The sequence below is a fragment of the Mustelus asterias genome, unplaced genomic scaffold, assembly GCF_964213995.1.
Source record: "Mustelus asterias unplaced genomic scaffold, sMusAst1.hap1.1 HAP1_SCAFFOLD_255, whole genome shotgun sequence".
Taxonomy (NCBI): domain Eukaryota; kingdom Metazoa; phylum Chordata; class Chondrichthyes; order Carcharhiniformes; family Triakidae; genus Mustelus; species Mustelus asterias.
In genome coordinates this window covers 237,316-250,378 of record NW_027590222.1, presented here as the reverse complement: position 1 = coordinate 250,378, position 13,063 = coordinate 237,316, and the positions used below count along the sequence as shown (strand labels likewise).

The 13,063-nt window shown below is 39.2% G+C and overlaps 1 protein-coding gene across 1 annotated transcript in view; it reads left to right on the top strand.

Moving 5' to 3' along the window:
- Positions 1 to 13,063, top strand: part of LOC144485964 (POU domain, class 2, transcription factor 2-like) — a 160,195-nt gene that overhangs the window by 39,381 nt on the left and 107,751 nt on the right. The window lies entirely within an intron of this gene.

Below are 13,063 nucleotides of genomic sequence, written 5' to 3'. Positions count from 1 at the left end.
TGCCATTGTGCAGCCCGAGATACAGAGATGAATTGTTAGATACCGAGTAAAGCTCCCTCCACACTGCCCATATCAAACACTCCCAGTACATGCACAGCACAGGATTAGATACAGAGTAAAGCTCCCTCGACACTGTCCCCATCAAACACTCCCAGTACATGCACAGCACAGGTTAGATACCGAGTAAAGCTCCCTCCACACTGTCCACATCAAACACTCCCAGTACATGCACAGCACAGGGTTAGATACAGAGTAAAGCTCCGTCTACACTGTCCCCATCAAACACTCCCAGTACATGCACAGCACAGGGTTAGATACAGAGTAAAGGTCCATCTACACTGTCCCCATCAAACACTCCCAGGACAGGTACAGCATGGAATTAACGACAGAATAAAACTGCCACTACACTGTCCCATCAGACAGTCCCAGGGCAGGTACAGCATGGGGTTAGATACAAAGTAAATCTCTCTCTACACTGTCCCTATCAAACACTCCCAGGATGTGAACAGCATGGGATTAGCTACACGCTTCTCGGCCTTTTGGCTAAGATCAAGTGTAGTATGAAGAGGATGCTGCGCTTGGTTGAGGCCATTGGGTTACATTTAAGCTTCATGTTCATATGAAGCAATTTTTAAAAGCTGCATCTCGGCCCTTTGGCTAAGATGCAAATGAGACCGAGCCTTGGGGGAGGAAACCTCCCCCTCCTCCAATCAGCTTGGCTCATGTAGATCAGGCCCAAGACAGGTGTGAAGGCCCTGTCTTGTCAGCTTGGATCGGAAATGTCTAAACTTGTTGAGACTCTGAATTGGACTTAATTTGATTGAATTGGAAAAGTATTTTAAAAAATAAAGCTCCCGCGACGCTGTCCCCATCAAACTCTCCCAGGAATAGTACAGCATGGGATTAGATACAGAGTAAACCTCCCTCTACAGTGTCCTTATCAAACATTACCAGGACAGGTACAGCGAGGAGTTAGATGGAAGAAAGCTCTGTCCCTATTAAACTCTCCCAGGGCAGGTACAGCACAGGGTTAGATACAGATTAAACTTCGCTCTACACTGTTATGAAAGTGCCTCAGATCTGTGACATTTCCTCCTTCACCACATCAGTTGACTATCTGGGTTACAGGTCAGGGATGATCTGCTCCGACGATGATAGTGATGAAAGTGCACGGGTGGTATTTGCTGTGTTGAAGGAACATTTGTGTATGTTTGTGGCGAGGGGTTTGATGCCAATGAGCTTTCATGTTACAGATTCTGACTATTCCTCCTGCCTTTGTGACTAACATGTTTTTCAAACACTTTCACCTCTGCGGGGTTAATGAGTCAAATCTTTCCCCTCTGAGCGGTGGTGTGGGGAAGCCCCTCTCGCTTCTGATTTGTAGCAAACAGGAAGCATCAGGCTCCTCCTCAGAGACAGTGCTCAACCTGTTAATCCTCCCAGCTCAACACAAGCAGGAAGGATTGACAGTCTGAATTCAACTTGACTGAGAAAAACACAGAAACCTGAACAAGCTCCGCAACTCTGTCACCATCAAACAACATGAGAAAAATTACAGTTCCCCCTTTGAAGGAAATTGTCCCAGAACAGGCACAACAGAGCGACAATATCCCAGTCACTGTACCATGCAGCCAATTAACAGAACAGGCAAAACACAGGAATAGAGTACGGGGAAAATACAGGAACAGAGAACAGGAAAATACAGGAATAGAGAACGGGGAAAATACAGGAATAGAGAATGGGAAAAATACAGGAATGGAGAATGGGAAAATACAGGAATAGACAACGGGGAAAATACAGGAATACAGAATAGGGGAAAATACAGCAATAGAAAATGGGAAAAATACAGGAATAGAGGACAGGGGAAATGCAGGAACAGAGAATAGGGGAAAATACAGGAATAGAGCACGGGAAAATACAGGAATAGAGAACGGGAAAATACAGGAATAGAGAACGGGAAAATACAGGAATAGAAAATAGGGGAAAATACAGGAATAGCGAATAGGGGAAAATACAGGAATGGAGAATAGGGGCAAATACAGGAATAGAGAACGGGAAAATACAGGAATAGGGAATGGGGAAAATACAGGAATAGAGCACGGGAAAAATACAGAGAAAGAGAATGGGGAAAATACAGGAATAGAGAATAGGGGAAAATACAGGAATAGAGAACAGTGGAACATACAGGAATAGAGGACGGGGAAAATACAGGAAAAGCCAATAGGGAAAATACAGGAATATAGAACGGGGAAAATACAGGAATAGAGAATGGGGAAAATACAGGAATAGAGAACGTGGAAAATACAGGAATAGAGAATAGGGGAAAATACAGGATTGGAGAATAGGGGAAAATACAGGAACAGAGAACGGGGAAAATACAGGAATAGAGAATAGGGGAAAATACAGGAATAGAGAACGGGGAAAATATAGGAATAGAGAATGGGGAAAATACTGGAATAGAGAATGGGGATAATACAGGAATAGAGAATGGGAAAATACAGGAATAGAGAACGGGGAAAAAACAGGAATAGAGAATAGGGGAAAATACAGGAATAGAGAATGGGGAAAATACAGGAATAGAGAATAAGGAAAATACAGGAATAGAGAACGGGGAAAATACAGGAATAGAGAACAGTGGAACATACAGGAATAGAGGACGGGGAAAATACAGGAAAAGCCAATAGGGAAAATACAGGAATATAGAACGGGGAAAATACAGGAATAGGAAACGTGGAAAATACAGGAATAGAGAATAGGGGAAAATACAGGATTGGAGAATAGGGGAAAATACAGGAACAGAGAACGGGGAAAATACAGGAAGAGAGAATAGGGGGAAATACAGGAATAGAGAACGGGGAAAATACAGGAATAGAGAATGGGGGAAAATACAGGAATGGAGACTAGGGGAAAATACAGGAATAGAGGACGGGAAAAGTACAGGAATTGAGAATGGGGAAAATACTGGAATAGAGAATGGGGATAATACAGGAATAGAGAATGGGAAAATACAGGAATAGAGAATAGGGGAAAATACAGGAACGGAGAATAGGGGAAAACACAGGAAGAGAGAATCGGGGAACACACAGGAATAGAGAATGGGGTAAATACAGGAATAGAGAATAAGGAAAATACAGGAATAGGGAATGGGGGAAAATACAGGAATGGAGAATAGGGGAAACTACAGGAATAGAGAATAGGGGAAAATACAGGAATAGAGAAAGGGGAAAATACGGGAATAGAGAACAGTGGAACATACAGGAATAGAGAACGGGGAAAATACAGGAATAGAGAATGGAGAAAATACAGGAATGGAGAACGTGGAAAATACAGGAATAGAGAATAGGGGAAAATACAGGATTGGAGAATAGGGGAAAATACAGGAACAGTGAACGGGGAAAATACAGGATTAGAGAATAGGGGAAAATACAGGAATAGAGAACGGGGAAAATACAGGAATAGAGAATAGGGGAAGATACAGGAATAGAGAATAGGGGAAAATACAGGAATAGAGCACGGGAAAAATACAGGGATAGAGAATAGGGAAAATACAGGAATAGAGAATAGGGGAAAATACAGGAGTAGAGAACAGTGGAACATACAGGAATAGAGAACGGGGAAAATACAGGAATAGAGAATGGAGAAAATACAGGAATAGAGAATAGGGGAAAATACAGGAATAGAGAACAGTGGAACATACAGGAATAGAGAACGGGGAAAATACAGGAATAGAGAATGGAGAAAATACAGGAATGGAGAACGTGGAAAATACAGGAATAGAGAATAGGGGAAAATACAGGATTGGAGAATAGGGGAAAATACAGGAACAGAAAACGGGGAAAATACAGGATTAGAGAATAGGGGAAAATACAGGAATAGAGAATAGGGGAAAATACAGGAATAGAGCACGGGAAAAATACAGGGATAGAGAATAGGGAAAATACAGGAAGAGAGAATAGGGGAAAATACAGGAATAGAGAACAGTGGAACATACAGGAATAGAGAACGGGGAAAATACAGGAATAGAGAATGGAGAAAATACAGGAATGGAGAACGTGGAAAATACAGGAATAGAGAATAGGGGAAAATACAGGATTGGAGAATAGGGGAAAATACAGGAACAGAGAACGGGGAAAATACAGGATTAGAGAATAGGGGAAAATACAGGAATAGAGAACGGGGAAAATACAGGAATAGAGAATAGGGGAAGATACAGGAATAGAGAATAGGGGAAAATACAGGAATAGAGAACAGTGGAGCATAGAGGAATAGAGAACGGGGAACATACAGGAAAAGCCAACAGGGAAAATACAGGAATATAGAACGGGGAAAATACAGGAACAGAGAATGGGGAAAATACAGGAATAGAGAACGTGGAAAATACAGGAATAGAGAATAGGGGAAAATACAGGATTGGAGAATAGGGGAAAATACAGGAACAGAGAATGGGGAAAATACAGGAATAGAGAATGGGGAGAATACAGGAATATAGAACGGGGAAAATATAGGAAGAGTGAACAGGTGAAAATAGAGGAATAGAGAACAGGGAAAATACAGGAATAGAAAACGTGGAAAATCCAGGAATAGAGAACGGGGAAATTATAGGAATAGTGAACAGGGGAAAATACAGGAATAGAGAATAGTGGAAAATACAGGAATAGAGAATAGGGAAAATACAGGAATAGAGAATAGGGGAAAATACACGAATAGAGAGTAGGGAAAATGGAGGAATAGAGAACGGGGAAAATACAGGAATAGAGAACAGTAGAAAATACAGAAATGGAGAATAGGGAAAGTACAGGAATAGAGAACAGGGAAAATACTGGAATACATAACAGGGGAAATACAGGAATAGAGAATAGGGGAAAATACAGGAATAGAGAATAGGGGAAAATACAGGATTGGAGAATGGAGAAAATACAGGAATGGAGAACGTGGAAAATACAGGAATAGAGAATAGGGGAAAATACAGGATTGGAGAATAGGGGAAAATACAGGAACAGAAAACGGGGAAAATACAGGATTAGAGAATAGGGGAAAATACAGGAATAGAGAATAGGGGAAAATACAGGAATAGAGCACGGGAAAAATACAGGGATAGAGAATAGGGAAAATACAGGAATAGAGAATAGGGGAAAATACAGGAATAGAGAACAGTGGAACATACAGGAATAGAGAACGGGGAAAATACAGGAATAGAGAATGGAGAAAATACAGGAATGGAGAACGTGGAAAATACAGGAATAGAGAATAGGGGAAAATACAGGATTGGAGAATAGGGGAAAATACAGGAACAGAGAACGGGGAAAATACAGGATTAGAGAATAGGGGAAAATACAGGAATAGAGAACGGGGAAAATACAGGAATAGAGAATAGGGGAAGATACAGGATTAGAGAATAGGGGAAAATACAGGAATAGAGAACAGTGGAGCATAGAGGAATAGAGAACGGGGAACATACAGGAAAAGCCAATAGGGAAAATACAGGAATATAGAACGGGGAAAATACAGGAACAGAGAATGGGGAAAATACAGGAATAGAGAACGTGGAAAATACAGGAATAGAGAATAGGGGAAAATACAGGATTGGAGAATAGGGGAAAATACAGGAACAGAGAACGGGGAAAATACAGGAATAGAGAATGGGGAAAATACAGGAATATAGAACGGGGAAAATATAGGAAGAGTGAACAGGTGAAAATAGAGGAATAGAGAACAGGGAAAATACAGGAATAGAAAACATGGAAAATCCAGGAATAGAGAACGGGGAAATTATAGGAATAGTGAACAGGGGAAAATACAGGAATAGAGAATAGTGGAAAATACAGGAATAGAGAATAGGGAAAATACAGGAATAGAGAATAGGGGAAAATACACGAATAGAGAGTAGGGAAAATACAGGAATAGAGAATAGGGGAAATACAGGAATAGAGAATAGGGGAAAATGGAGGAATAGAGAACGGGGAAAATACAGGAATAGAGAACAGTAGAAAATACAGAAATGGAGAATAGGGAAAATACAGGAATAGAGAACAGGGAAAATACTGGAATACATAACAGGGGAAATACAGGAATAGAGAATAGGGGAAAATAGAGGAATAGAGAATAGGGGAAAATACAGGAATAGAGAACGGGGAAAATACAGGAATAGAGAATAGGGGAAAATACAGAAATGGCGAACAGGGAAAATACAGGAATAGAGAATGGGGAAAATACTGGAATAGAGAATCGCGGAAAATACAGGAATAGAGACTGGAGAAAATACAGGAATAGAGAATAGCGGAAAATACATGAATAGAGGACGGGGAAAATACAGAAATGGAGAACAGGGAAAATACAGGAATAGAGAATGGGGAAAATACAGGAATAGAGAATAGCGGAAAATACAGGAATAGAGAACGGGGAAAATACAGGAATAGAGAATAGGGGAAAATACAGGAATAGAGCACGAGAAAAATACAGAGAAAGAGAATGGGGAAAATACAGGAATAGAGAATAGGGGAAAATACAGGAATAGAGAACAGTGGAACATACAGGAATAGAGAATAGGGGAAAATACAGGAATAGAGAACAGTGGAACATACAGGAATAGAGAATAGGGGAAAATACAGGAATAGAGAACAGTGGAACATACAGGAATAGAGGACGGGGAAAATACAGGAAAAGCCAATAGGGAAAATACAGGAATATAGAACGAGGAAAATACAGGAATAGAGAATGGGGAAAATACAGGAATAGAGAAGGTGGAAAATACAGGAACAGAGAACAGTGGAAAATACAGGATTGGAGAATAGGGGAAAATACAGGAACAGAGAACGGGGAAAATACAGGAATAGAGAATAGGGGAAAATACAGGAATAGAGGACGGGGAAATATAGGAATAGAGAATGGGGAAAATACTGGAATAGAGAATGCGGATAATACAGGAATAGAGAATGGGAAAATACAGGAATAGAGAATAGGGGAAAAAACAGGAATAGAGAATCGGGGAAAATACAGGAATAGAGAATGGGGAAAATACAGGAATAGAGAATAAGGGAAATACAATTATAGAGAACGGGGAAAATACAGGAATAGAGAACAGTGGAACGTACAGGAATAGAGGACGGGGAAAATACAGGAAAAGCCAATAGGGAAAATACAGGAATATAGAACGGGGAAAATACAGGAATAGAGAACGGGGAAAATACAGGAATAGGAAACGTGGAAAATACAGGCATAGAGACTAGGGGAAAATACAGGATTGGAGTATAGGGGAAAATACAGGAATAGAGACCGGGGAAAATACAGGAATAGAGAATGGGGGAAAATACAGGAATGGAGACTAGGGGAAAATACAGGAATAGAGGACGGGAAAAGTACAGGAATAGAGAATGGGGAAAATACTGGAATAGAGAATGGGGATAATACAGGAATAGAGAATGGGAAAATACAGGAATAGAGAATAGGGGGAAAAACAGGAATCGAGAATAGGGGAAAATACAGGAATAGAGAATGGGGAAAATACAGGAATAGAGAATAAGAAAAATACAGGTATAGAGAACGGGGAAAATACAGGAATAGAGAACAGTGGAAAATACAGGAATAGAGAATAGGGGAAAATACAGGAATAGAGAATAGGGGAAAATACAGGAATAGAGAATAAGGAAAATACAGGAATAGAGAACGGGGAAAATACAGGAATAGAGAACAGTGGGAAATACAGGAATAGAGAAGAGGGGAAAATACAGGAATAGAGAATAGGGGAGAATACAGGAATGGAGAATAAGGGAAAATACAGGAATAGAGAATGGGAAAATACAGGAATAGAGAATGGGGAAAATACAGGAATGGAGAATAGGGGTAAATACAGGAATAGAGAATGGGGAAAATACAGGAATAGAGAATAGGGGAAAATACAGGAATAGAACACGGGGATAATACAGCATTAGAGAATGGGGAAAATACAGGAATAGAGAATGGGGAAAATATGGGAATAGAGAATAGGGGAAAATACAGGAATGGAGAATAGGGGTGAATACAGGAATAGAGAATGGGGAAAATACAGGAATAGAGAATAGGGAAAATACAGGAATAGAGAATAGGGGAATATACAGGAATAGAGAACATGGAAAATACAGGAATAGAGAATAGGGGAAAATACAGGAATAGAGAATAGGGGAAAATACAGGAATAGAGAATAAGGAAAATACAGGAATAGAGAACGGGGAAAATACAGGAATAGAGAACAGTGGGAAATACAGGAATAGAGAAGAGGGGAAAATACAGGAATAGAGAATAGGGGAAAATACAGGAATGGAGAATAAGGGAAAATACAGGAATAGAGAACGGGAAAATACAGGAATAGAGAATGGGGAAAATACAGGAATGGAGAATAGGGGTAAATACAGGAATAGAGAATGGGGAAAATACAGGAATAGAGAATAGGGGAAAAAACAGGAATAGAACACGGGGATAATACAGCATTAGAGAATGGGGAAAATATAGGAATAGAGAATGGGGAAAATACAGGAATAGAGAATGGGGAAAATATGGGAATAGAGAATAGGGGAAAATACAGGAATGGAGAATAGGGGTGAATACAGGAATAGAGAATGGGGAAAATACAGGAATAGAGAATAGGGAGAATACAGGAATAGAGAATAGGGGAATATACAGGAATAGAGAACATGGAAAATACAGGAACAGAGAATAGGGGGAAATACAGGAATAGAGAATAGGGGAAAATGCAGGAATAGTGAATGAGGAAAATACAGGAATAGAGAATGGGAAAAGGCAGGAATATAGAATAGGCTTAAAAACAGGAATAGAGAATGGGAAAATACAGGAATAGAGAATAGGGGAAAATACAGGAATAGAGAATAGTGAAAATACAGGAATAGAGAATAGGGGAATATACAGGAATAGAGCACATGGAAAATACAGGAATAGAGAATAGGGAGAAATACAGGAATAGAGAATAGGGGAAAATGCAGGAATAGTGAATGGGGAAAATACAGGAATAGAGAATGGGAAAAGACAGGAATATAGAATAGGGGTAAAAACAGGAATGGAGGATGGGAAAATACAGGAATAGAGAATAGGGGAAAATACAGGAATAGAGACTAGGGGAAAATACAGGAAGAGAGCACGGGAAAAGTACAGGAATAGAGAATGGGGAAAATACTGGAATAGAGAATGGGGATAATACAGGAATAGAGAATGGGAAAATACAGGAATAGAGAATAGGGGGAAAAACAGGAATCGAGAATAGGGGAAAATACAGGAATAGAGAATGGGGAAAATACAGGAATAGAGAATAAGAAAAATACAGGTATAGAGAACGGGGAAAATACAGGAATAGAGAACAGTGGAAAATACAGGAATAGAGAATAGGGGAAAATACAGGAATAGAGAATAGGGGAAAATACAGGAATAGAGAATAAGGAAAACACAGGAATAGAGAACGGGGAAAATACAGGAATAGAGAACAGTGGGAAATACAGGAATAGAGAAGAGGGGAAAATACAGGAATAGAGAATAGGGGAAAATACAGGAATGGAGAATAAGGGAAAATACAGGAATAGAGAACGGGAAAATACAGGAATAGAGAATGGGGAAAATACAGGAATGGAGAATAGGGGTAAATACAGGAATAGAGAATGGGGAAAATACAGGAATAGAGAATAGGGGAAAATACAGGAATAGAACACGGGGATAATACAGCATTAGAGAATGGGGAAAATATAGGAATAGAGAATGGGGAAAATACAGGAATAGAGAATGGGGAAAATATGGGAATAGAGAATAGGGGAAAATACAGGAATGGAGAATAGGGGTAAATACAGGAATAGAGAATGGGGAAAATACAGGAATAGAGAATAGGGAAAATACAGGAATAGAGAATAGGGGAATATACAGGAATAGAGAACATGGAAAATACAGGAATAGAGAATAGGGGGAAATACAGGAATAGAGAATAGGGGAAAATGCAGGAATAGTGAATGGGGAAAATACAGGAATAGAGAATGGGAAAAGACAGGAATATAGAATAGGGGTAAAAACAGGAATAGAGAATGGGAAAATACAGGAATAGAGAATAAGGGAAAATACAGGAATAGAGAATAGGGAAAATACAGGAATAGAGAATAGGGGAATATACAGGAATAGAGCACATGGAAAATACAGGAATAGAGAATAGGGGGAAATACAGGAATAGAGAATAGGGGAAAATGCAGGAATAGTGAATGGGGAAAATACAGGAATAGAGAATGGGAAAAGACAGGAATATAGAATAGGGGTAAAAACAGGAATAGAGAATGGGAAAATACAGGAATAGAGAATAGGGGAAAATACAGGAATAGAGAATAGGGGAAAATACAGGAATAGAGAACGGGTAAAATACAGGAATAGAGAATGGGGAAAATACAGGAATAGAGAATGAGGAAAATACAGGAATAGAGAATAGGGGAAAATACAGGAATAGAGAATAGGTGAAAATACAGGAATAGAACACGGGGATAATACAGGAATAGAGAATAGGGGAAAATACAGGAATGGAGAATAAGGGAAAATACAGGAATAGAGAACGGGGATACTACAGGAATAGAGAATAGGGGAACAAACAGAAATAGAGCATAGGGGAAAATACAGGAATGGAGAACGGGGAAAATACAGGAATAGAAAACGGGAAAATACAGGAATAGAGAATGGGGAAAATACAGGAATAGAGAACGGGGATAATATAGGAATAGAGAAGAGGAGAAAATACAGGAATGGAGAATAGGGGTAAATACAGGAATAGAGAATGGGGAAAATACCGCAATAGAGAATAGAGAAAATACAGGAATAGAGAATAGGGAAAATACAGGAATAGAGAATAGGGGGAAATACAGGAATAGAGAATAGGGGTAAATGCAGGAATAGTGAATGGGGAAAATTTAGGAATAGAGAACGGGGATAATACAGGAATAGAGAATGGGAAAAGACAGGAATATAGAATAGGGGTAAAAACAGGAATAGAGAATGGGAAAATATAGGAATCGAGAATAGGGGAAAATACAGGAATAGAGAATAGGGGAAAATACAGGAATAGAGAACGGGTAAAATACAGGAATAGAGAATGGGGAAAATACAGGAATAGAGAATAAGGAAAATACAGGAATAGAGAATAGGGGAAAATACAGGAATAGAGAATAGGGGAAAATACTTGAATAGAACACGGGGATAAGACAGGAATAGAGAATAGGGGAAAAAACAGGAATGGAGAATAAGGGAAAATACAGGAATAGAGAACGGGGATACTACAGGAATAGAGAATAGGGGAAAAAACAGAAATAGAGCATAGGTGAAAATACAGGAATAGAGAACGGGGAAAATACAGGAATAGAAAAAGGGAAAATACAGGAATAGATAATGGGGAAAATACAGGAATAGAGAACGGGGATAATATAGGAATAGAGAAGAGGGGAAAATAGAGGAATGGAGAATAGGGGTAAATACAGGAACAGAGAATAGGGGAAAATACAGGAATAGAGAATAGGGGAAAATACAGGAATAGAGACAATGGAAAATACAGGAATAGAGAATAGGGGGAAATACAGGACTAGAGAATAGGGGAAAATACAGGAATAGTGAATGGGGAAAATACAGGAATAGAGAACGGGGATAATACAGGAATAGAGAATGGGACAATACAGGAATAGAGAATAGGGGAACATACAGGATTAGAGAATAGGGGAAAATACAGGAATAGAGAACAGTGGAACATACAGGAATAGAGAATAGGGGAAAATACAGGAATAGAGAACAGTGGAACATACAGGAATAGAGGACGGGGAAAATACAGGAATAGAGAATGGGGAAAATACAGGAATAGAGAATAAGGAAAATACAGGAATAGAGAATAGGGGAAAATACAGGAATAGAGAATAGGGGAAAATACTTGAATAGAACACGGGGATAAGACAGGAATAGAGAATAGGGGAAAAAACAGGAATGGAGAATAAGGGAAAATACAGGAATAGAGAACGGGGATACTACAGGAATAGAGAATAGGGGAAAAAACAGAAATAGAGCATAGGTGAAAATACAGGAATAGAGAACGGGGAAAATACAGGAATAGAAAAAGGGAAAATACAGGAATAGATAATGGGGAAAATACAGGAATAGAGAACGGGGATAATATAGGAATAGAGAAGAGGGGAAAATAGAGGAATGGAGAATAGGGGTAAATACAGGAACAGAGAATAGGGGAAAATACAGGAATAGAGAATAGGGGAAAATACAGGAATAGAGACAATGGAAAATACAGGAATAGAGAATAGGGGGAAATACAGGACTAGAGAATAGGGGAAAATACAGGAATAGTGAATGGGGAAAATACAGGAATAGAGAACGGGGATAATACAGGAATAGAGAATGGGACAATACAGGAATAGAGAATAGGGGAACATACAGGATTAGAGAATAGGGGAAAATACAGGAATAGAGAATGGGGAAAATACAGGAATAGAGAACTGCGATAATATAGGAATAGAGAATAGGGGAAAATACAGGAATGGAGAATAGGGGTAAATACAGGAATAGAGAATGGGGAAAATACAGGAATAGAGAATAGGGGGAAATACAGGAATAGGGACGAGCGGAAAATACAGGAATAGTGAATGGGGAAAATACAGGAATAGAGAACGGGGATAATACAGGAATAGAGAATGGGGGAAAATACAGGAATAGAGAATAGGGGAAAATACCGGAATAGAACACGGGAAAAATACAGGAATAGAGAATGGGGAAAATATAGGAATAGAGAATGGGGAAAATACAGGAATAGAGAACTGCGATAATATAGGAGTAGAGAATAGGGGAAAATACAGGAATGGAGAATAGGGGTAAATACAGGAATAGAGAATGGGGAAAATACAGGAATAGAGAATAGGCGGAAATACAGGAATAGAGAGGAGCGGTAAATACAGGAATAGTGAATGGGGAAAATACAGGAATAGAGAACGGGGATAATACAGGAATAGAGAATGGGAAAATACAGGAATATAGAATAGGGGAAAAACAGGAATAGAGAATGGGAAAA